Source organism: Triturus cristatus, chromosome 3_2, assembly GCF_964204655.1.
Source record: "Triturus cristatus chromosome 3_2, aTriCri1.1, whole genome shotgun sequence".
In the NCBI taxonomy this organism is placed as follows: Eukaryota; Metazoa; Chordata; class Amphibia; order Caudata; family Salamandridae; genus Triturus; species Triturus cristatus.
This window is the reverse complement of record NC_140584.1, coordinates 650,460,505-650,486,602: the sequence shown is the minus strand read 5'-3', so window position 1 is coordinate 650,486,602 and position 26,098 is coordinate 650,460,505. Positions and strand designations below refer to the sequence as shown.

Below are 26,098 nucleotides of genomic sequence, written 5' to 3'. Positions count from 1 at the left end.
GCCCTGACTGCTCCTGCTGCTGCCTCCTTCATCTGATTGCCGCAGATTCTCCTCGGTCTCACCGCCTAGCCCCCTTGACTGCCTGTGCCCCTTGCCTTCTGTACCCCTGTGTGCCTGCCCTCTCCCCCTTATTTTCTGTTCCCCGTGTGCCTGCTGATTGTTTTATTTCATTTTTACACTTATGCGAGCTCTCCGGGCTCGTTGCTCCGATGCTGCCTCCTGTGCTGCCCTGCCCCCGGATCCCATTGGCTGCCCTCACCTCCCGCCTCCCTGCTGCCCCTCCTACCCTCCTGCCCTCATATGGCGGCTGCTGCACGGCGGAGTCAGCGACCCTTGACCCTTGGGCAGGTCGCTCCCCCACCGCTGCTGCTCCGCCTGCCCTGACTGCTCCTGCTGCTGCCTCCTTCATCTGATCGCCGCAGATTCTCCTCGGTCTCACCACCTAGCCCCCTTGACTGCCTGTGCCCCTTTCCTTCTGTACCCCCATGTGCCTGCCCTCTCCCCCTTATTTTCTGTTCCCCGTGTGCCTGCTGATTGTTTTATTTCATTTTTACACTTTTGCGAGCTCTCCGGGCTCGCTGCTCCGACGCTGCCTCCTGTGCGGCCCCGCCCCCGGATCCCATTGTCTGCCCTCGCCTCCCTGCTGCCCCTCCTACCCTCCTGCCCTCATATGGCGGCCGCTGCACGGCCGCGCCGCTGGCGTGCCAAAGGCGCACCAAAGGTAAGCCCGTCTGTGCCCGTCCGCGCCTGGACCGCGCCCAGCGCCAGTACCCCTGGTCCCCTGCGACACCAGACCACCCGCCTGGTCTACGACACCACCACCCTCCACGCACTTAACACCGGCTGGAACCCCACCTGCCACCGAGCCAGCCCAAAACGCACACACGGACCCTTTACCTGCCGAGCCTGCAAATTCACCTGCCTCCAGACCAGCACCGCACCCGCCAGGCCAGGCACCGGCAACAACCATCTCAAGTGCATCCTGCTCAACACCCGCTCCGTCCACAGGCACGCCGTCGAACTCTGGAACCTCCTCGACACAACATCGCCGGACGTCGCCTTCCTCACGGAAACCTGGATGAACGCATCCTTAGCCCCCGACATCGCCATAGCCATCCCGGAGGGCTACAAGATCGCCCGGAGGGACCGCATCAACCAAACCGGAGGAGGCATCGCCATCGTCCACAGAAACACCATCCGCATCACAACCAACTCCGAGGACACCCCTCACCTCCGCCGAGCACCTCCACTTCCAGATACACACCGACCCCAAGACCACCCTCAGAGGCACCCTTATCTACAGACCCCAGGGACTAGGCACACAATTCAGCGAAGCCATCGCAGACTTCGTCAGCATGCACGCCCTCACCTCCTCAGACTACATCCTCCTTGGGGACCTCAACTTCCACCTGGAGAACAACAATGACATCAACACCACCACCCTGCTGGACAACCTCGTCAACCTCGGACTCAAACAACTGGTGAACAACCCACCCACTACGCCGGCCACACACTCGACCCCGTCTTCTCCTCCAGCAAGCACGTCTCCTTCAGCCACTCCACCGGACTACACTGGACAGACCACAGCTGCATCCACTTCAGCTTCAGGAAAACGACAACCCACCACCACCCGCAACAGGCTCCCTGTAGAAGCTGGAGCAAGATCACCGCCGAGCAGCTCACCACCTCCCTCAACCAGAACCCTCCTACCAACACGACGGACCCCAACGAAGCAGCCCGCAACCTAACACAGTGGCTCACCATCTGACCTTGCTCCGCTGAAGAATCCTCCCAGCAGACCCGGCAGCAAGAAAGTCTCATGGTTCACCAGCGACCTCAAAAACTCCAAGAAAACTTGCCGTACCCTCGAAAAAACCTGGCGCCACGACCAATCAACAGAAAACATGACAGCCCTCAAGAACGCCGTCCGCGAACACCACCGGCTGATCCGAGCCACCAAAATGACAGCATTCAGAGAACGACTAGACAACAACGCCCACAACAGCAAGGAACTCTTCAGCATCGCCAAAGAGCTCTCCAATCCCAGCGCCTGCAACAACGACATCACACCCTCGCAAGACCGCTGCGACTCACTCGCCTCGTTCTTCCACCGCAAGATTGCCGACATACACAACAGCTTCGGCGCACAGACCACGCACCCAACCACCGAACCAGCTCCCCCCACCACCACCCTCTGCACCTGGACTTGTGGTACTGTAAATTTCGGAACCATGCTGGATGCATGGTCCTACCATGCCGATTTTAGCATCAGCAAACCGCAAATGTCAAATGCGGTATGTATGAGTGTTTTCGTCATGTTTCACTGATGAATTCACCGTGCATACGATACCACATATTGAACCCTTTGGGTTCCATTTTAGAACAGTAGCCATTTTGTGGTTGCCCTCACATAGGCTGCGCTCTAAGGCCATGCTTAGGCCTAAAAGGACACGTACACCTTCTGTGACTTCTCTCTGACCTGTGCAAACTGACTCCGCTGCCCGGGGTCAGTCCTGTCCGGCCGGTTCCTTTCCTCGCGGCCTAATGTGATTAGCATCAGGGCTCGACCCATCATAAAGTCCTTGTTCGCACACGATCTCTGACTAAGCTATTTCACACCTGACTCTGTTTCCTACTTTATGGCTTGTTTTACAAGCAGGAGGTGCCCGTTTTATTGGGGTCGCTGTTATCTGATAAGGGTTCTGAGCCTTGCTGGGTACAATGACTTATGCTTAACGAACTGAAATGTGGGATTGTCATTATGGCTCTGCTGTTCCTTTGAAACGAAAATATGTGAATGACCACTTGTAAAATAGGGGCGGTGTTGCCCAGAAGCGTAATATTCTGTATCTAAGAAAAGACAGTTTTTTGGTTCAGGGGCAGTCTCCTGAGAACATACATCGTGTTGTACTTCTCGGATACCTGTGGTTGGTCTGCAGCCAATAAATACGATCTTTGATTTCACCTAGAAGACTCTGTGTTTCTGTAGGTCTGAAACAGGAAGAACCCGAAGTCTTAGGGTGTGTTCCCCTGCACCGCTGGGTTCTAAAAACCCGGTACTTCAGTTGGCGCCCAACTCGGGGCGATTTCAGCGGTACCGGTCCAAGCCAGAGGTTCGTGAGGAGCTTCGTGTGGAAATTCCGGAGGAAGGCCGCCACTTCATCGACCCCTGCATGTCGATGTGGTCCGAAAGTCTTTTCTGCGAGGTTCTCCGCGTCCCGACGGCTACGAAGGACTGCTGCCCTGATTAATCGCCCTGTTTTGGACCCTTGACGATTTGGTAGAGCGAAACAATTGAGAGAGTCTTCTGGTGAAGTCATCGATACCTCAGTTAAGTATAAGTGGAGCGTCTCCCAGTTTGTTTGGTATCCTTCGGGATTTTGGTATCCTTCGGGATCGCTTTGATTTGGAACTTGCAAGTGCCAAAGCCAGAGGACTCGTGTATTCACGAGACTATCGTATTCGATAATCCTTTGAAGTTTGAAACTAGATTAGTGAGCGAGGATGCCTGGTTCTAGTATATTTGGAAATTTGTTTTGTTTTGGTTGTAAAAGCGATTCCCGATTAGAGGATTCGTGTCCGGTTCCTCCAATTGGAACTCCAACTTATGAGCTTTATGTGAAACATGAAAAATATGGAAAGATTCAATACGGTAGACAGAGGCTGGAATCTGGACTAACTTTTTACAACATGCATTTTACCTCTGACACCATTGATCACCAGTGGGGCCATGAAAAAAATCGAACACATCAGACAGCAAGCTTTGACCATATATGGCTCAGCCGCCCAGGAGGGTCCACGAGAAGCCGAACACAGGCACTTAAAAGAAAGTTCAAACCAAATCAGTAACGATCTCTTCTTCAACAATACAAAAAGTAACACAAGTCGACAATTCGTAGCGATACAATAAAGTTTTATTCAAATCCCTGATACCTGGAGTAACAACAACTCCGTAACCATGACTACGTCCCACGTAACCGCGCCGGAACCTTCATATGAACCAACCAATCCAAAAGAGTGTTTCACAGCACCTTGAGAATGCCGGAAACGTGAGAATAGCTAAAGACGAGAAAGAAATCACGAACCCTCCAGCAAGACGGCCAGTTATCCAACAAAAAAGGTACGGAGCGTTTAAACAGCAAGTTCAACTAACATGCATGCGGTTGATTTAAGGGGACACGCATTATGCTGAAACGCCGCCACAAGCAAAAAAAAACGATATACCACGAGATAAGAAACCTTTCCATGCATGCGCTTCAAAAAATGTCCAGGATGTAAAGTTAGGCTTTCAAATCCCAAGCACCACTTCTCTGGTACCCATAATCACCGAATGCTACGAGTAACCAGCACCAGTAACGACGATAAGACACAACGCACTACCAGTCACATCTTCAATCTGGACACAGAATACACGGTCACGCCTCACTAACGCAGAAACAACTATAGCTAAGAGCTAGATACTAACCACTTGAAGTTATTTTCGACACTAATGCCCTAACAGCATCAGCTACACTTGTCAAGTCGAAGATACCAATTTTTCCACTTCCTGTCCCTCAGAGAGAAACCAGCCATACCTGGAAAGACAAGTTACACCCCGTAAGTCGGCATTCTTCATAAAGAACGGCAAGGTAGGACAAGTACCAAGAAAACACCAAATTACAATTAGACAATCCCCAAGTCAAGAGTGTAATCACACTTACAATGTATTCATTTATTACAGACAAAGAAGAAAAGCCACCATTACCCAAATGAGCGTAAGTTACCACAAGACCCTTGTTTCCACAACACCTTAACTTAGTACAAAAATTAAAACAGACATATTTTTGTCCTTACAGGAATAGACGTCCGATTTCAACCATACATCAGCCCTGAAGACGACCTTATAAATACAATACAGGTCCCCAATGATAAAGGTCGAAACGCGTTGGCGAACAAGCAGAGATCGAGAATACTTTGGGAGAGACTAATCCAGACATCAGAACTCCCATATGAGCATAGATAAAAATTAAAAACTTGTTTGCTCGTTTAATCCACCTAGCCATAACTATTTGACTCTGCCCAGGACCGCAATAATAGTTAGAACTATAAGAACTTACCAGCTCAAGTTCCCAAAGATATACCACATCGGACAAACGATCATTGTCATGCTAAAATTGGATTCTTGTTTGTTTTCAAATTTATTGCAGTGTTGTATGATATGTCATGAAGTCACTGTATAAATGTAAATATTTGTCACTGTTTTATGTATATAATATGTGCATTGCAAAATGAAGTAGTGTTCGTTCAGTTCTAAATCAATAAGAAAGTGAAAAAATCGTTTTCCAACCGCAGTCATTAAAAAGGCTAGCTGATAAAATAATTTGTGATCAATGGTGTCAGAGGTAAAATGCATGTTGTAAAAAATTTATGTGAAACATGGCGTGGGCCCCATTACGTATAATGAAGTATGGGTCTGATACACCAGGAAGGATGGTGTTTTAAAATGGCCCCAAAATGGTAGTTTCGACACAGAAATCCTAGATAATCTAGAAGTTAAATTATTCAATAAGAAAGCATGGCCGGCGATGTTTGATTCTTTCCGCCTATGGCAAAAGGAAGCCAAACAAAAAGAAATTAAATTAGCAAAGAAGAATAAAAGAGAGAGAGGTATGTCGATAATGCAAGCAGCTGTGCAGTTTAAAGATAATGAAGAGGACCAAATGAATGAGCGGTTGCACAGGCAACGCAAACTAGTCATTGATACATGTTACCCAGCTTTGCCATCCCTTCAACAAGATGAGTCAAAAGAAAAAGAGAAAGATTCCCTCATGTCACATTTGCTAAGTTCGCCACCCCCGTATGCGCAAAATGCTACAGCGCCTCCGCAACCCGTAAATGTACATCCTCCAGCTAATGCACCGCAAGCTTTTCCGCAGCCGCCAGCTCCTCCTCAGCCGACTCTTATCCCTGCAGCACAGCCTTCCCAAGGGACACCGACTTTGCTACCTACCACTTCTGCGCTCCCTGCGACTTTACCTAGCACATCAGCTGCCTCCCTTGGTGCCCTACCTGCTACTACTCCTGTATCTGTATCTACACCCGTTTTTCTTCCCTCTGTTTTGTCCCCGGTTCTTGCCTCAACTTCTCCTTCTGCACGACAACGAATAGCTAGTGCAGTCACTAGTCTTATATCACCCCTCTTTGGGTCATCTAGTACGACCCCTGGTCCACAACGTAAGCAGTTACGTAGTCAAATGCCTGGTTCTAGAGAGAAAGAAGAACTGGACCGCATGGCACGTAGATGGATTGTTTATCCTTCTAGATATGATGTAGAGTCTATTGCAAATGTTTTTCATCAGTGGGAAGCACCACAACATAGATACGTTTTTAAGAAAATGTGTGAAATCCTATGTGAGGAATTGGAAGATAATGATTTAGACTCAAACCCGCAGGAGTTGTGTCAAGTGCGATTTGAATTTGGAAAAGGTACGATTGTGGGTTCTGATGTTGAGAAAGCAGTAGCGACACTGCTGTCTTTCAGGAATGGGGATTGTCAGCAGTCGTTGTTTGAACAGGAATTCCCTGAAGGGAAACAGGTAAAAGCGCAACAATACCCGATGCGTGAGGTTCCTCCAGTTTGGAGACCAGGTGATGCACAGGCTAATCCACCTGTTCTGCCATATTTTCAGCGTGTTTGGGTACATGTTCCCTGGAAACGATCGGAAGTTTTAGCCCTTAAGCAGACTCTGCCTGACCCCCGTAAAAACCCTGCAGGATATTATAAGGAGTTGTCGCAGACTGCAGAATCGTGTGTCATGAACCTAGCTGACATAGATATGTTGTTCGGAAATGCTGTTCCACAGCCTTTATGGGGATTGATTCGTAATGCAGATCATGCTGCAGAACTAGGTGACACATGGGCTAATATCATTAAGGCAGACAACAGACAGGTTGGTGGTGCCAAGCCTGAGCCCGCGGTAGCAGAACTCCCTGGTAGAATAATTAACTATATGAAGACTTTAATGCCCGCAATACGTGTAAATTGGGATAAACTATCCGCATGCAAACAAAAGAAAGATGAAACAGTGTCCGATTTCTTCACCAGGTTTGAAGAAACATTTATCGACCACAGTGGTCAAGACATGAGTAAAGAAGGTGGCCAACGGTTATTTGTTGATAAATTTGTGCACAATTTGCTTCCAGAGTTGTGTAAAAAATGGAAAGATTCGGAGAGTTCTTGGGCCGTTTCCTCTTCAGCACAAATACTGGCTACTGCACAGTATTACGAAAATAGGGATAAAGATGAGAAGGATAGAACAGAGAAGAAAACAAAAGAATTGAAAACGAAGGTTCTTTTACAGCAGGCTTATCTGCCACGTGGAGGTCAGAATAGTTATAGGCAAACCCAGGGTATCTATCAGTAACCCCAACAGTTTCAGAATAATCAGCAAATGTATGGGAATTATCAACCACGTGTCCCTATAGGTCCCAATCAGTGTTCGTATTGCAAGGAGGAAGGTCATTTTAAAAATAATTGCCTTAGATTGTTGCAGCGCACGAATAATGCTTATGGCGCAAATGGTAGAGGAGGCCAGCAAGCTCCAAGAGGTAGAGGGCGTGGAAATGTTCCCCAGAACGCGCGTCCTCTTCCGCCTCAAAATACGATAAATAGTTTTGATCAGCAAGCCAATGCAACTGACAAGACAGCTCAGTACTATAATAATGACTATTATGCAGAAGATGATAATACGGAAGGTAATGATTACTAGGACAGCCATGGACAGAGAGAGGGAGTTGTTTCAGTGCCAGTGGATCAGAGAGGACCGTATGTGAAGGTGACTACAGCAGGTGTAACAGAGCCCTTTCTGCTGGATACTGGTGCTGCAAAGAGTTCTATTATGCACTCAAATCTCCCTGGCGCGCCTTTGTCCGGCGAAATGAATGTTTCAGTAGGTTTTTCTGGCGCCCCGGTTAGGAACCCGATCTCAAGTCCTATGGCCCTTTCTGTTGGACCTTGCGAACTGAAAGCACCCCTTATCCTAATGACAGGATGTGGTGAAAACCTGTTAGGATTGGATTTGTTAAAGAGATTACATGCGACATTATATTGCTCCCCCTCGGGAGTACAACTTACACTGGGTAGGGAAGTGATTTCTCCCATGTATTTGTCAAAGAATAAACTGCCAGCTGAATTGTCGTCTCTTCCCGATGCCCTTTGGGCCACTGGCCCTAATGATGTGGGCCTTTTGGAAATACCACCGTATGTGGTCACTCTGAAAGCCAATGTTAAATTGCCACGCATTCCCCAGTACAAGATCTCTAATGAAGGTGAAAAAGCGTTGTTAGCAATTATCTATGATTTGATTGAGAAGGACGTAATTGAAGAGACAAGAGGCAACGTTTGCAATAGTCCGGTTCTGCCTGTTTTAAAACGTACTGACCCTTCTCAGCCACCTGTTTACAGGTTTGTGATCGATCTTAGAGAGGTCAATAAGACAGTTGTGCCACAATTTCCAGTCGTCCCTGATATAACTGCTTTGTTAACTATGATCCCAGCTTCCGCTGCTTGGTTCTCAGTGATCGATTTAAAGAATGCTTTCTTTAGTATCCCGATTGCAGAGGAGAGCAGGGATATTTTTGGGTTTTGTTTAGGAGGTCGCAGTTTCCGTTTTAAACGCGCTCCACAGGGCTACTGTGAAAGTCCATCAATATACAGTCAGGCTTTAAAAGCGCAGCTTGATGCACTTGTTTTACCTAGTGGTGCTACCCTTATTCAGTATGTTGACGATTTATTAATCGCCGCAGATACTGAGGAGATTTGTAAACGAGCTACAACGTCATTGTTGCGTCATTTGTCTGCCTTTCATCACAAAGTGTCTCTCTCTAAACTGCAATATTGTCGACAAGAAGTGACCTATTTAGGTCATCTCTTATCGAAGGAGGGAAGGAAGCTGACCGCAGAAAGAATCCAGGCCATTGCACAATTAAGTGTGCCAAGGACACAGAGAGAGGTGCGTGCTTTCTTGGGCATTACCTCATACTGTAGGCACTGGATCCCGAGTTTTTCTTTGCTGGCAAAACCTTTGCTAGCATTAACATGTAAAAATACACCGAATCCTATCCCATGGTCTGAAGAGTGTCAGAAAAGTTTTTGGGAATTGCACAAGGCATTATGTTCAGCTCCTGTGTTGTATAGTAAGCCTTTTACATTGTATGTTCATGAAAAAGAAGGGTGCGCATTGTCAGTGTTAACACAGCCTTTTGGAGACAGACCGCGTCCATGTGCGTATGGCATTGCCAAGTTGTTTAAGAGCCGCAGCGGCAGCAGCTGTGTCTATTCGACAGTCTGCTGGATTAGTGATGAATAACACATTGATTGTAATGGTTCCACATGCTGTGGACACATTGTTAAACAGGACCAAGACACAGCACTTAACTAGTGCTCGATTGTCAGGGTATGAATTGACACTGTTAGCAAACCATGTACACATAAAGAGGTGCAACACGTTGAATCCAGCTACATTATTGCCGATTCCAACAGACATAGATGAGATTGAGCAGCATGATTGTCTGTTCAGAACAGAAGAAGAGACAAAAGGGAGAGTGGATCTTAAAGATACTCCCCTGGTTGAATGTGATGGTACCCTATGGGTGGATGGTTCGTGCTTCAAGCTTCCGAATGGTGATATGACTGCTGCATATGCTGTCACGACTTTGCACACGATTGTTGAAACTGCACGTGTACCACATAATTCAGCTCAAGCAGCAGAATTAATTGCACTTACAAGAGCATGCGTGTTGTCGAAAGGAATGAAAGTGAACTGACAGCCAGTATGCCTTTGGCGTGGCCCATAGTTTTGGGCGCTTGTGGAAAGAACGTGGGTTCCTGACCTCGCATGGAGCTAAGATTCAGAATGGTCAGTTGGTGAATGATCTCCTTGAGTCATTTACCTTACCGTTACAAGTTGCGATTGTGAAATGTAGCACACACAAAAAGATTACTGACGATGTTGGTCGTGGTAATGCATTTGCTGACGAAATTGCGAAAGAAACAGCAAAAGATGTGACAATTCGAATGTATGTTGCAGGCCCTGCAAGATGGGTTGGTGATGTTGGAATGTGTGAAGACACGATAGATAGTGTGAAGTCCCTTCAAGCTGAAGCCACAGAGAAAGAATTGAGTATGTGGAAAGAAAGTAAGGGCAAATTGGATGAAAATGGTTGTTGGGTTGATTTGTCAGAACACCGGCGATGGTTGTTACCTGATGCATATGTGCTTCCAGTGGTTACGATGGCACATGGAATGGCACATGTCAGTGTGAAAGGGATTTGTAAGCTGTTGGCTCCAGTATGGCAGAATGCTGGAATTCCCAAGTGTGCGGAGAATGTGGTCAAAAATTGCATGGTATGTCTGAAATACAATCCTGGTAGGGGAACCCCAACTCCAGCTGGTCATTTTTAGCCTCCATCTGCAACTAGATTTTATCCACATGGAAAGGTGCAACAATTTGAAATATGTGCTGGTTGTTGTTTGCGCTTTTTCAAGATGGATAGAAGCATATCCCCTGAAAGACAATATGGCCTTATCCACAGCTAAAGCCCTAGTCAAAGAATTTTTCCCTAGGTTCGGAATGCCAAGGATGGTATGGAGTGATAACGGGAGTGAATTTGTGGGACGAGTGATGAAGAATGTATGCGAAGGATTAGGTATTAAGCAGAAGTTCCACGCTGCAAATCACCCCCAATCAGCTGGATTAGTAGAGTGCTATAATGGCACCTTGAAGCTTAAGTTGGCCAAAATTCAGGCGAGCTCCGGTCTCAAATGGCCTGACGCTCTGCCCTTAGCACTCCTACCAACAAGAATGACTGTGCATTCACGAGTGGGACTTAGTCCGTATGAAATTGTGTTTGGCCGTCTGGCCAATGTATGGGGAGTGCCAAGGCCGACAAAATTCAGTGAAATCGAACATCCAGTACTGCTTGATTATCTGTATGAATTGACGGCTAAATTGCGTGTCTTACACCAACAGGTTCACGATACTCTGCCCCAGGCCTCTGAAGCTCCAGGACACCCTATTAATCCTGGAACGTGGGTGCTGATTAAGAATTTTCAACGTACGAAAAATGATGAGCCCCGTTGGATCGGGCCCCACCTCGTCCTGCTATCGACAAGATCAGCGGTTCGAGTGAAAGGGAAAAAGAATTGGATACACGGCATACATTGCAAGAGGATCCCTTTGCCCCTACCGTATGATCGGTGGGTCCAGGAGGGGATCGCTGACTCTGAGGCTGAGACTGTGCCCCGTTTTATGCCTTTTAGCGATGCACGTGTAAAGGGAACAATTTTATAACAAGAGAACGACGACATTCTGCAGGAAGCTGTGCCGTCGTCAAACCGATTGGACACCACAGAGCCTGAACTTTTGTTTCAGGACCAGACAGTACCTGGCAGAAGTCGCTATAATTTAAGGCCAAGAACTATGGACAAATAAAATTATTTTTCTTCACTATTTTCAAAGGTGCAGCTCTCTCATCTGAGAAACTTTTTGACTTTTTGTTTTTCGAACCACCATCCGGGTTCAGCTGCAGGGTCGCGGCGCCAAGACTTTGGGGTACAAGCCGAAGACGTTAGGTCAACGGTTCTGGTTGGTCTAGGGCGTTCCCTGGACTGACAGGTGTACTCCTTAGCAGAAGATACTCATCCGCCGCGAGCAGCACGGTTAGAGGATGGAGTTTTTCAGGATGGAGAGGCCCACCGAGGAAATACATTTCAAGAGCAGAATATGTAAAATAATGAGTAGCAAACGTTTTGTAATATTGTGTCTGTTTGTACTATCTAGCATAATTATGTTTTCTGTAGGGTGTGTATTATTGTCTTTCCAAGTGTCATTTGCACCCACTGTACAGCCTACACCTCTTCCTACTGTTTTCCCGCACTCTTTCCACCCTCTGCCAGAACACGAACAAGCTAGACGTTCTGAGTTCGTGAACAATTCGTTCATTCAACTCCTGCACCAGCACCAACTAGTTATGAATACAACAAATTGCTGGGTGTGTGGTTTGATGCCGCATACCATTAATAAGGGTATCCCATATCTAGTACTGCCGTTTAGCTATAATGGTTAATCATGGGCATTCCAGACCATGTTTCTTTTTGCGCTTGAAACCTACTCCCCGCGCCCACCGCGTTCCACTAGACCTAAGTCGAACAATAAAGCCTTGATGAGAGGAGTTGCAGATATGAGTAGAGATATCGATGCATATACATCTATTACCAAGGATGAGTTGCGAGCTTATGTAGGTTGGAACGCGACGGGGTATAGCATTAGTTTGGGCGAAAAGCAGCGCAAAAGTTCATCTCCGATTTGGGTCGTACCCCACATAGGTCGATTCTGTCTACAAGGCAATGGTCAGAATCCAAGAGCTCAACTAGGGAAGAGTGACTGTACGGAAACATACACTTTTCCATCACAGTTTTCCCCTGCGTTTTTGGCTGCCAAGGGTACATACTTTGTTTGTAATGATCGAGCATATACATGGTTGCCCCCTGATTTCTCGGGCACGTGTTATGTTGCAAATTTGCTACCGCCAACATTTACTGCCGCCTCTGATTATCACAAGACCAGAGTTTTGAGAGGCGTTGTTAGTGAGGAGGATACTGCCGGTCAGGAAGCGGGAGACTTTTTCCTGGGTTTCCTGCCGTTTTGGGGACCAATGGTCAATAGCCGGAACCTGAGACAACTGACCCGTGTAGTTGAATCCACTGTTAATGTGACGGCTGGTGCCCTTGGTAACTAGACAGCTGAGCTTCAAGCGGATCGCCTCATGACGTTGCAGAACCGTATGGTTCTAGATGTCATACTTGCAGACCGTGGTGGGGTATGCAAGGTTATCCAATCGAGCTGTTGTATTTTTATACCAGATAACGCTCCGACAGTCTACCAGGCCATTTCCAAACTACATAAGATTTCCAAATCCATTCACGTGGATAAAGGAGATTGGTCAATGATGGGGTGGTTCTGGGGACTGATATCAGCTTGGGGATGGAAGATTCTAATAGTCATTGGGATGATCTTAGCCATTCTTTTCCTGTTCTGTCTATGTGTACAGTGTGCTCCTGTAATGTGTAGCCTCTGTGTTACATCATGTGTAAGGGAGCCCGTATCAAGGGACGAGCTAAACAACAGGATGATGCTACAGCAACATCTCCATGACTTTATGAATATAGACCTGGATTCAGACTAGTATAGTTATTGCCTATGTAAGGGCAAAAGGAGGGTCTGTGTTACTGTAAATTTCGGAACCATGCTGGATGCATGGTCCTACCATGCCGATTTTAGCATCAGCAAACCGCAAATGTCAAATGCGGTATGTATGAGTGTTTTCGTCATGTTTCACTGATGAATTCACCGTGCATACGATACCACATATTGAACCATTTGGGTTCCATTTTAGAACAGTAGCCATTTTGTGGTTGCCCTCACATAGGCTGCGCTCTAAGGCCATGCTTAGGCCTAAAAGGACACGTGCACCTTCTGTGACTTCTCTCTGACCTGTGCAAACTGACTCCGCTGCCCGGGGTCAGTCGTGTCCGGCCGGTTCCTTTCCTCGCGGCCTAATGTGATTAGCATCAGGGCTCGACCCATCATAAAGTCCTTGTTCGCACACGATCTCTGACTAAGCTATTTCACACCTGACTCTGTTTCCTACTTTATGGCTTGTTTTACGAGCAGGAGGTGCCCGTTTTATTGGGGTCCGCTGTTATCTGATGAGGGTTCTGAGCCTTGCTGGGTACAATGACTTATGCTTAACGAACTGAAATGTGGGATTGTCATTATGGCTCTGCTGTTCCTTTGAAACGAAAATATGTGAATGACCACTTGTAAAATAGGGGCGGTGTTGCCCAGAAGCGTAATATTCTGTATGTATTTGTTTCAGGGGCAGTCTCCTGAGAACATACATCGTGTTGTACTTCTCGGATACCTGTGGTTGGTCTGCAGCCAATAAATACGATCTTTGATTTCACCTAGAAGACTCTGTGTTTCTGTAGGTCTGAAACAGGAAGAACCCGAAGTCTTAGGGTGTGTTCCCCTGCACCGCTGGGTTCTAAAGACCCGGTACTTCAGACCTCGGTCAGCACGAACACCATCCACTCCGGATCCCCAACCGACCCATGTCCACACCACATCTTCAACAAAGCCGACTCCATCATCGCACCCCAACTCCGGGATATCATTAGCAGCTCCTTCGCATCCGCCACCTTCCCGGAGAGCTGGAAACATGCCGAGCTCAGCGCCCTCCTTAAGAAGCCCACTGCAGACCCCACGGACCTCAAGAACTTCCGCCCCATCTCGCTCCTCCCTTTTCCTGCCAAAGTCATCGAGAAGACCGTCAACAAACAACTCACAGCCTTCCTCGAGACAAACGGCTCCCTCCACCCCTCGCAACCCGGTTTCCGAGCAAACCACAGTACCGAGACTGCCCTCATCGCAGCCACCGACGACATCAGGTCCCTGCTCGACAACGGGGAAACAGCTGCCCTCATCCTCCTGGACCTCTCTGCAGCCTTCGACACCGTATGCCACCGCACACTGACACAGCGCCTCACCAACACCGGACTCCAAGGGAAGGCCCTGGACTGGATCATCTCGTTCCTAGCCGGAAGAACCCAGAGAGTCCGCCTCCCCCACTTCCGATCCTCGGCCACCGAAATCATCTGCGGCGTTCCTCAAGGATCCTCGCTCAGCCCCACCCTCTTCAACGTCTACATGAGCCCCCTCGCAGCCATCGCACGCCAACACAACCTCAAGATCATCTCCTATGCCGACGACACTCAGCTTATCCTCTCCCTCACCAACGACCCCGCCACCGCCAGAGCCAGCCTCCAGGAAGGAATGAAAGACGTCGCGGAATGGATGAAGCTCAGCCGTCTGAAACTGAACTCAGACAAGATGGAAGTCCTCATCCTAGGACCATCCCCTTCTGCCTGGGACGACTCCTGGTGGCCCCCTGCACTGGGCACCGCCCCCAAGCCTACTGACCACGCACGCAACCTGGGCTTCATCCTGGACTCCTCCCTCACGATGACCAAGTAAGTCAACGCCGTCTCGTCATCCTGCTTCAACACCCTACGCATGCTCCGTAAGATCTTCAGGTGGATCCCCACCGAAACCAGGAAGACGGTCACCCAAGCCCTCGTCACCAGCCGACTGGACTACGGGAACACCCTTTACGCTGGAACCACAGCCAGACTCCTGAAAAGACTCCAGCGCATACAGAACGCCTCTGCACGACTCATCCTAGACATCCCGCGTTACAGCCACATCTCTGCCCACCTGAGAGACCTGCACTGGCTACCCGTCAGCAAGAGGATCACGTTCAGACTCCTCACCCACGCACACAAGGCTCTCCACGACCAGGGCCCAAAATACCTCAACAGCCGCATCACATTCTACACACCCACCCGCCAGCTCCGATCGGCCAATCTCGCCCTCGCCACCGTCCCACGTATCCGCAGAGCCACCGCCGGAGGAAGATCCTTCTCCTACCTGGTGGCCAAGACATGGAACTCCCTCCCCACCCACCTACGGCTGACCCAGGACCATCTCTCCTTCAGGAAACAACTCAAGACCTGGCTGTTCGAGCAGTAGCGACTCCCCCTCCCCCCAGCGCCTTGAGACCCTTACGGGTGAGTAGCGCGCTCTACAAATGTGATGATTGATTGATTGATTGATTGGTTGGACACCAGGTGCCCGGGGCTCACGCTCTGCAACATCTGGTGCAGCAGCTTGAGGGCCGCCGGCTCCCGCAGAAAGCTCGGGAAAATGGCTCGCACTCCCTGCCGCAGGCGCACGTATAGAAATATTTCTAAGGGGGTAGGTTGTATATCGCCAAAGAATTGAGCTGGCGTGCAAAAATTCCTGTTACAAAACAAAGCGCCCCTGGTTTGTCTGCACACTCGAGCGAATAATTTCCTAAAACCCTCTTCTTGCAACAACAAAAGTTTTGGGTGGTACGTCAGTGGTAGAGCCGAGGAGTAGAGAGTCGAGACGCCCAGGACCTTCATAATATGCTGCCATGCGTCCACCGTGCCCGTGATTGTGGATGGCTCAGTGCTTCGAGGACGAGGCTGTGCATATATCATTCCATCCAGAGGAATCGGGTCCACTAGCCAGTGCTCCGCCGCGACTTGCGGCATGCATGCCGGCTGGTGCACCCAATAATAGACGTAATGGGCTTGGGCGCATGCGTGATAAAGTTCAAAGTCCGGGATGTCAAAACCCCCCTGCGCTGCAGGTCTCGTAAGTACCGCCCACTGGACTCGTGGCCGTCTACCGCCCCAAAATAGGCGCGTAAGTTCAGATCGCAATGTTTTAAAGAAAAAACGTCCCGGTTGGTAAGGAAGATTCAGAAAGAGATATAAAAACTGCAGCAATATCACCATCTTAATCAGTGAAGCTCTACCCGTCATTGACAGAGGCAGGGCGATCCACTGTGTGATAATAGCGGTAAGACGGCTTATGGCAATCCCATAGTTGAGGCGAATAATTTCTTCTCTATCTCCGGAAATCCGAATCCCCAAATACCTCAAATCTGTATCGCACCATGCAAGCGGGTAGTCCAGGGAGAATTTAACCACTGCCGGGGGGAAAAGTTGCGATTTTTCCCAGTTAATATAAACTCCAGAGAGTTTCCCGAAGACTATGAATTCTCGCAGTAAAGGGTTCAAGTTACTTTGGGGATCTCGGACGTATAACGTCAGATCATCCGCATACAGCGAGATCAGTATTTGTCGCAATGGACAGCGGAGCGCCCTGTCATTATGATGCTGCCGCAACCTGGATGCCAGGGGTTCGATCACTAGGGCAAATAAGAGGGGGGATAATGGGCATCCCTGTCTAGTCCTTCTTGTAATGGGGACAGCAGCCGAAGTATAACAATTGATAAGCACCCTATCAGTAGGCTGGTGATATAGCAGCTGCACCCAGGATACAAACCCCGGGGGGGAAGCCCATTCGGAACAGAATGCCAAAAAGATAGTCCCACTCAACGGAGTCAAAAGCCTTCGTGGCATCCAGGAATATCGCAGCCAGTGGTAGATCAGGCGACACATTCTGTACTATTGAAAAGAGTGTACGAAGATTATGTGAGGTCGCCCTCCCAGGGATAAAGCCCGCCTGGTCCGGCAGTACCAGTTTATCAATCAGGAGGAGAACTCGGTTCGCTATGAGCTTCGCCAATATTTTGGTGTCACAGTTTAGGAGCGATAATGGCCTGTAAGAGGCACAGAATGTGGGCTCCTTGCCGGGCTTTAGGATAGATGTAATCAAGACTTCTCTCATAGAAGGGGGGAGCGAACCACTCTCCAAGTACTCCTCGTAAAGTTCCTTCACTACAGGGGCCATAATATCTATGTAGGTTTTATAAAATTCAGGAGGGAGGCCGTCGAGACCTGGAGTTTTGTCAGACTTCTGCTGCATTATGGCTTCGCGTACTTCATCCAGCTCGAACGGGGGACATAGGAACTCACGATGATGATCTTCCAACCATCCCAGTGCAACCTTGCCCAAGAATGTCTCAAGCTCTAAAGGGTCCCCTCATTGTGTGGCATACAACTTAGTGTAATGATCCACAAAAACAGCCTGTATGTCCGCCGTGCTCCTATGCATTCCCCCCATCGGGTCTACAATTTCGAGGATATAATTAGAACATTTTGGCTTCTGTATCGTTTCCGCCAGCGCCTTCCCCGGGTGTTCTCCCTCCCCATATCTCAGTATATCGCCAGTATTTCCCCAAAGACTTGAACTCGCGATTCGCCGTTTCTATATATCGTCCGATAGTTTATCCCGAAACTCAATTGGTGCCTGCCCCCTGTCTCCCCCAGCCATGCCCGCCTCTAGTGCTTGTAACTCTCTTTCCAGCCTCTGAAGCCGCCCCTGGATATCGTGGAGCACTCCAAAACTTTTAGATATACATATTCCCCTGACAGTGACATTAAATGCTTCCCACACAATTTCTGTCGACCTTACTGAGCCCTTATTTCTCTGGAAGAAGCCTTGGATCTCCTCCTCCAGTACAGCATGAAACGCAGCGTCCAATAAGGTCGTGGGCTGTAGTCGCCATATACATCGCGGCTTTCCACTTCCTAGCAAATCAAGCAATAGGCGCACTGGCGAGTGGTCAGAATATGTGCGGGCCAAGTGGCTCCCTGCTCCAATAAACGGTCCCAGACCCCTCGATGTTAGGCAGTAATCAATCCTGGCCCATGAAGCCGCACCCGACGTAAAATGCATACCTTCTGTGGACCGTGGGTGCATGTGACGCCATGTATCTATTAGCCCTCCCTCTTCCAGGATAGCTTGCATCGTTGCTTGCGAGCGGTTATAATGATGCGTCATTGCCATAGATCTATCCATTCTAGGGTTAAGGGCTACATTAAAATCTCCTCCCCAGATGATGTGCGTGGTGCCTAGTGTCAGTATTTTACCCCATAGGACTGTAAAAAAATCAGACGCATCTACATTCGGGCCATAGCAGCTTATCAACGTAACAGTGTCAGCCCCTATCTTTCCCCAGACAATTGCGTACCTTCCCTGGGGTTCTACCATCTCACCTTGTGGCAAAAAAGGCACATGTCTTTTGATAAGAATGGCAACACCTCGGGCATAAGAAGAATATGAGGAGAACAGCCGATAAGCCGCCCACTTCCCTGCAAATGATATATGTCGCTGTGGAGTAAAATGGGTTTCCTGCAGAAACGCTACACTGATACTATGTCGATCCAGATATGAAAGGATCTGTCTTCTTTTTCTAGGGTCTCCCAACCCCCTCCCATTCCAGGACAAAACTCCCATATAATTAGCCGATGTCATGGTGCCAACATTTTCCATTAGCGATAAGAGGAGCTATTCGCAAATCTGCATTTGTCCCACTATCCGCAGTTGTACATTTATTTGACTGTCTATCATCATCACACTATACTCCGGTATTCCAACCATCCCTTCCCCCTCCCTCCTCCCACTGAAGCATACCAATAATGCCAGTAAAGTAGTTCCCTCCCCCCTCCCAACTCCAGTTACTCCGCACTAGCAGAGCTGGTAAGCCCTCCTTAGTATAGGCAAACAGAGAAAAAAACAGAGGGTTCTACCAAGTGGGGTCTATCGCCAGGCGGCTTACCCGGGGCGCTAGATGGCGTTCCGTACCCCGAAGAGGTAGAAAGGGTGTCCGGTGTAATCCGTTTATGTTCCTCTATGCCAAACGCTTAGCGGTGCGTGAAATTATAAATTGTATTGGCAGAAGTACCATAGCCAGTTTGAAATGAAAATGCAGCTTCCATGATCCGCAGCCGTGTCCATATCTATTTGCTTCAGCGCAGCGTGGTCAGTCAATATCCGATGTGGTGGGCGACCGGGATTCTTCAGCAGAGTGTGTCATTTTGTTGCGTCATCTCAGTTGTTTAAAAAATTCTTCAGCTTGTTGCGGCCTAGTGCAAAACGTTTGCTTTCCTTGGTGAGTGATGCGGAGGCGGGCCGGGTAGAGCAAGGCATAATCAATTTCCGCCTGTCTTAGCTTCTGTTTCACAGGGAGGAATTTCCGTCTATCCTCCTGCACCGCAGAAGTAAAGTCCGGATAAATAGTGAAGCTTACCCCTTCATAGTGGAGGTGTTTCTTTTCCCACGCCATTCTGAGAGCTACATCGCGATCTCTGTAGTTGAGGAGGCGGGCTATGATAGGACGCGGCGTACCCCTCACTGGAGGTTTAGGACCTAGTGAGCGATGCGCTCTCTCCACTACAAATTGAGAAGAAAAGGATTGCGCCCCTAATGCCGCCAACAGCATTTTTTCTACATATATCTCCATCTTGCCCGTATTGGTGCTTTCAGGTATTCCTATGAGTCTGAGGTTGTTACGGCGATTCCTCGCTTCCATGTCCTCACTTTTGGCAGCGATCACTTTTAAGAGTTTATCCATCTGGGTCATAGTTTCCTGCATATGCGCGGCAGCGTCTACCGAGTCCGATATGCGCTTTTCGGCCTCTTTGATCCTGTCTTCATGACCGTCTGTTTTGCACACTATATTATCCATCCACGTAGTCATATCATCCATTTTGCTCGCTATTGTTGCTATGCTCTGGCGTACTTCCAAAAGGATGGTTTTCATGTCAGCATCAGACTCCACTGGCGTCTCCCGGGCCCCAAGAGCCGTGGTACCGGCGTTGCCCTCCGGGAGCGGTTTTGAACTCTTCTTCGCTTCGAATTGGAGCCGAGGCTGTCTTGCATCCGGCTTCCCCATTTTATCTATTGCCAATGGGCCTCCTGGAAATGACAGCGTAGCACAGTGCACACCACAGCCCCGTTGTCCACCTGACTGTACGGAGCGTTCCCCGGATTTTTCAATCAGGCCCTAGGAAGAGAACGCGCTCCCTCCAGCACGCTGCCCTCCATGGCGGTCCCCAAGGGCCACACCGATATGCAGCGGCAGCAGTAGGTTTCACCGCGCCGCCCGCCTGGGTAGAGCCCAATCTCCTCTCCAGCGTCTCCACACGCAGTAGTCGTTCTACGCCGTCAATGGTAGCACGCTGCAGGTCTCTCTAGCACAGCGTCTGGCACTTGCAGGCTTCTTAAGAGTGGTCCCCCCTCTCAGTGGTGCAGAGCACGCTCATAGGAGACACATTGCAGGCCCTGCGTAGCGCCAGCATCCCAGGGCAGCCTCGGCACTCCCTTCCAGCAGTTTGCATAGCCCCGGGCAGGAAGTCAGGCACCAGCCAAGAATGACGTCTATCATATAGTCTATGGCATGTGAGCCTCACTGTCAGAAGCTGTTTCCAGAACTGCACCATGCCATTTACTTAGACATAGGACTGTCGCCACATCTCAGCGTGTCATTTCATGCTCGCTTCTGTCATCATGTCGTGCGCCAATAACCAGTCCCTCAAATCGCCCGCAGCGAGCCGCCTTCCCTCAGGCGTAGTCGTCGCCGATGAATGCACCCAGAAGAGCTACCGCTAATAGCAACTTCAGTTCCTGCCGCCTCACAGCGTCAAAGGCATCCGTTTATCTTCCACCCCTCTACCTAAGATCTTGGCGGTGCTCCTGTGCGTCTATCCGGGCTTCATAGTGCCTCGTTCTGAATATATCTCCCCGCTCGGGGCTTGCATTAGGTCGGATCTTGGCCGTGCTGGCAATGTAGCTCCCCTGCTGCCGCTGTCGTTTGCCTTAGTTTCCAGCCTCCCCCGCCAGCTCTCGCATCGCCTTCAGCGCCGCTGGCTTAGTCCACGCTCGTACCTTGCAATCTCCGGCCCGTCAGTCAATGGGGGACTCCAAGCCCTCAGCAGCGACTTTTACCGTCTTTCAGGGCCTCTCTGCACCTCGCGATGACCGATCCGTCATCCGATTGAGGCGCTCCAGCTGAGGATGTACAGCTTTCCCCTCCGCTGCAGTCACCGGACGAGCGAGGCCCATGCGCCACGTGGGCACTGCGTTCTCACGTAGACCGCCTCTTCCCAGGTCCGTCCTCCGGCTGGAGATATCTCGCTGTCGGCGAAATTCGTATTCGCTGCTTTCCGGCTTCCCACAGCTCCGCCACCACTAAAACTTGCACAGGCGAACGAAGCAGCAACGCCTCAGCCATTGTTTCTGCGCGATTTCACTCCAAAGTTGGCATGTAAGAAGGATTATTTATCAGATTTTAACACCGGACTGCGGGAGCTTCACCGCAAGGCAGTCCTTCCGCACTTGCGCCACCTAGCGCCCCTCCTGCCACCATAGTTTTCACCCATAGTGGTAGTGCCCAAAAAAGACAGTGGAGGTGTTGTTCACATCCGTGTTGAGATGCACCAAGCTTACAAGGCAATTGAGAAAGAACAACATGCAGGTCCGCACATTGCAGACATGATTACACAGCTGAATGGTGCCCAAATCTTTTTTTCGTCTTGATCTGAATAAGGGATATCATCAACTCGAATTAGAGTAAAACTGCAGGTTCACTATCACCTTTTCAACCCATATTGGGGGCATATTATCAAGCCAGGTGATTAAATTATCGCCGCTTTAGCGGCAGAAAACTACCGCTAAAACGGCGATAATGGGCTTGATAATATGCTCTATGGAATTCCAATTGAAGCCCATGTTAGACGTCCTTCACATTTAACATGGGCTTCAATTGGAATTCCATAGAGCATATTATCAAGCCCCTTATCGCCGTTTTAGCGGCAGTTTTCTGCTGCTAAAGCGGCGATAATTTTATCGCCTGGCTTGATTATATGCCCCTTAGTTTGTTCAGATATAAAAGAGAACGTTTTGGGGTGTAGTCAGCTGCAGAACTGTCCCAGGAGATAATTATACAGCCTGTCACATCTGCCTTTAATTATAGTGATGATATATTGGTATTTGGGGCCACTCGAAAAGAACATTAAAAAGTTCATACACAAGTATGCAGCTTGCTGGCTGACGCTGGTCTAACTTTGAAATTATTTGGGCATATTTTCTATGAATACAGGACAACACCAGATCTGGCTAAAGCACAAGCCTTATCGTCCACTACTCCACCACAATATGTGACCATGCAGTGACCATTCCTTGGATTGGCCAGTTACTGTTCCAGGTACCTTCATGATTTAGCCACAATCAGTGCCAAGTTGAGAGACTTGACAAAAAAGAATGCTGTGTTCAAGTGGTCACCAGAATGCGATCGAAGCTTTAAGAAAATCAAGCATGCACTTGAGAATGCTACTGAAATGCCCTTTTTTGACCTAAAACTTCCTACTGACATTGTAGTTGATGCCAGCCCATGGGGGTCGGGTGTGGCTCTTTTCCAGCACAGTGGACATGACAACGGTCATAGACACATTGTGGCTTATACAAGCAGGAGTCTTTTGCAGCCCGAACGTGCTTATTCCTAACCTGAGAAAGAAAGTCTAGCTGTAGCGTGGGCTTGTTAACATTTCCATGGGTTTCTATACGGAAAGCACTTCACCCTTGTCACTGACCAGCAGGCGTTGCTCTGCATTTTTGGTATTCTGAAGGCCAAGATGCCCTATCGCATCGAGAGGTGGGGGTGCGATTGCAAGAGTATGATTACGCTATTGTGCATATGCCTAGGAAAGATCAGAATCCCACTGCCTACTTTTCACAAGTGCCAGTGCAGCGTCACAGTACAATGTTTAAAGTGGCTAAGGCCCATGATAACTTTATAGTCAAGTCAAGCATATCCGCAGTTCTTTCGCTGGAACAAATTCTTGCTGCTACCAATACAGATAGAGATCTGTGTGTTTTCAAAATATTATTGCCCAGCAATCCTGGAAGAAACACACGCAACCGCTTACGGATGACTTTGAATACTAAAAATTCAAACATGTTAGCGAGGAACTGAAGAAGGTATTATATTAAGAGGTACTAGAATTGTCATTCCAGAAAGTCTGCGATAACAAGTCATTGAACTAGCACATGAGGGTGATTGTGGCATAGTCGCTACCAAGAGAGCTCTTTGAGACCAAACGGGGTTTCCTTGCCTTGATGAAAGAGTTGAAAGAAAATTAAAGGCCTGTCATTTGTGCAACTGCTTGTTTCCCATAACAACGCAGCCTCCATTAGTTATGCCTGACCTCCTGAAGCAGGTGTGGGAGAGTATTGCAGTTGATTCCTGTCGACCCCTTAACAATGGACATCATCTAATGGTAACTGTTGATGGGTACTCACTATTTCCCCATGTGGAAGACCTATTGTCAACTACACATGATAATGTCATAGGGACATTAAATTACATTTTTGCAACATGGGGGATTTCATACATTCTCAAGTCCAACAATGGCCCACTATTTAACAGCCGGGAGTTTGAAGATTTTCTCACTAACATGAATGTTAAACATCTGAAAAGTTGGAATGGCGGAATTACCGGAGTTCCACTCTGCGGAATTCAATAGAGTGAAAAAAAAACCCTCAACGAACTCCTCCTAAATGCATGCAAGGGGGCGAAGTTGTGCTTGGCCACCTGTTCACGCTGGTTGGTGCGATTAGCGAGCTCCGCATAGCAATGGGCGTGCGACTGGCACCATGTGACCGCCCACAATTTTTAGCAAAGAGGAGGTGGTCGCAGTTGTTATTTTGTGCAGCGCCACCTCCCCCCCATCTTAGCAGCAGGCAGAAGGCCCAGGAGTGGGTATAGTCTGCTGTGTGGGGAGAATACGCAGTTGCATTCGCACTGGGGTTCGCTCACCCAGTAGCAGCTGATGCACGGCTGGGCTGACTGCTCAACCTACTGGGCATCCAGGCTGTGGGGCTTGGTGAGTACTAGTAATTAATGATTACTAAGTTGCTATGTCCCATCATATAATGCTGATTTTGTTTTCCTAATGGCATGCTTCTCACACTCACATGTATGTTAAGATCACATATTGTAACTTATGAATATTATGGCATCCAAATTGAGCGAGCCAGGAGCTTGGTGCTGTCACTAAGATAATGGTACTGTGGTAGTAGTAGTAATATATTATGGGTGAGTTAGCGTTCTCTGTGTCTTTCTTTTCATAGCATTTACATAGTCCCAAGCAACATCACAGTGGTGTAGTATGGAAAATATCCATCTATGCATTAAAAAGGGAAGATGATTGAGTTGGCCCATCAAAGGAGGTTAGATTTGTGAAGCAAATATAAAGTATTTCCAAATGTAGTTTAGAAAATTCTGAACAGGGCTTAGGTAAGGTTTCAGAAATTAGGAATAGGTCAACCTGATAATGTAGGCATTCTCTTTTCGAAAAGTGTAATGTCAATATGTTACTGCATTTGCCTATGCCTGTCAAAATATTTTCTAGGAGATTAACAGTACCACTAATCTATCTTCTTCATTACTTCAGCACCCAAAGGCAAGAAGAGGACATTAGAAGGTCAGGCTTAGGAGGGTGCCACCACCAGTGCTACGGCAGGTGAAAGTTCCACCTCCGCGGCGGATGGCTCTGCTGGCCCCAGTAAGTTCTTGTTAATATAATTTATTTCTCTAACTTTTACCTCTCCCCATTAAATATATTTTTCCCCTTTCTGTTATACTGTGACTTTTTTTTAAATGCTCGTTGTTCCACTTAATGTTTATTCTTGTTACTTATCCCTAACCTGCATTATCCTTTTTTCTATATTACTTGTTTCTGTAGTTGACTTTCTTCTGTGTCTGTACTAATCTGTAACTTGAGCTTTCTTCTGTTTGGATATGCTATGTCTCTCCCCTAACTTTATACCTTGTGGACTGGTACTGTAAGACTAAGACACTAGATTATGTAGTCCACTGTGAAGATTGCAGAATTTGCAGACCAAAGCAAGCTCTTCTATACTTGTTTGTTGAGAAAGCTTTCAATTTCTTGCTCATGCTCAAATGGCAAGAGAGTGGCCATGGTTATGGTGCCCCCCACCCTCCAATATTGGGTTGTATGTATTATCATACAGAATCCCAGCAGTTTCAATGACAGAGCAGCATGGCAAGAGAGGACGGTCCCATTGCACTTGCCAACCAAAACCGTATGTCCTTTATTGATAAATGTATTCTACCCCTTCACTGCGCTTTAACTGACTCACAGTCATCATATCTCTGCCCCTCCATTACATTTGGCTTCACTACTGGCTTTTCCAGCATTGTCAAACAGGAAAATGCCCAAAGTGATATTTTAGATGGAAGAGGAGATACTGCGAACTGAACTGCAGTCATGTGTTGCTGTTGTATTTATTTTTACAAAAAAATAAAAGGGGGAGGTGTATCTAGCATCTAACTGTGTAATGTTTTTCTAGCCGCTCTGACAACCAGTGATGGGGCCTATAGCACCAGTGCTCCAGCAGCAGCTGAAGGCGGGGTCTCTGCGGGGGTAGGGATGGGCAATAGTAAGTCACTATGCTTGGTTATTGACAATTAGTAGTATACTCACTGTATTTGTTATGTGAAGCAGATCCCATCCATCATTCACCCATGACCTCCCTGCCCATGGAAGTTCGTGAGTTTTGCGACCTATGGGCTATGACCCCACCCAACTGTAGCATGGATGAATCCGGCACTGCAGTGTTGACTGTGCAATGTGCGTCTGCTCCTGTTAATATAGCATTTACAAAGCTTTCAATGGAATGCAAACCAAAATGAAAACAAG

General features: G+C 48.2%; 1 protein-coding gene and 1 long non-coding RNA gene across 2 annotated transcripts in view; one reads left to right on the top strand and one right to left on the bottom strand.

The window, feature by feature from the left end:
• KANSL1L (KAT8 regulatory NSL complex subunit 1 like) overlaps positions 1–26,098 on the bottom strand; it is a 3,005,708-nt gene that overhangs the window by 778,802 nt on the left and 2,200,808 nt on the right. The window lies entirely within an intron of this gene.
• LOC146857893 (uncharacterized) overlaps positions 1–26,098 on the top strand; it is a 70,430-nt gene that overhangs the window by 41,914 nt on the left and 2,418 nt on the right. The window contains exon 4 of the long non-coding RNA XR_014979965.1: positions 24,830–24,940. This is a non-coding gene — a long non-coding RNA (uncharacterized LOC146857893). The remainder of the gene's footprint in view (positions 1–24,829; positions 24,941–26,098) is intronic.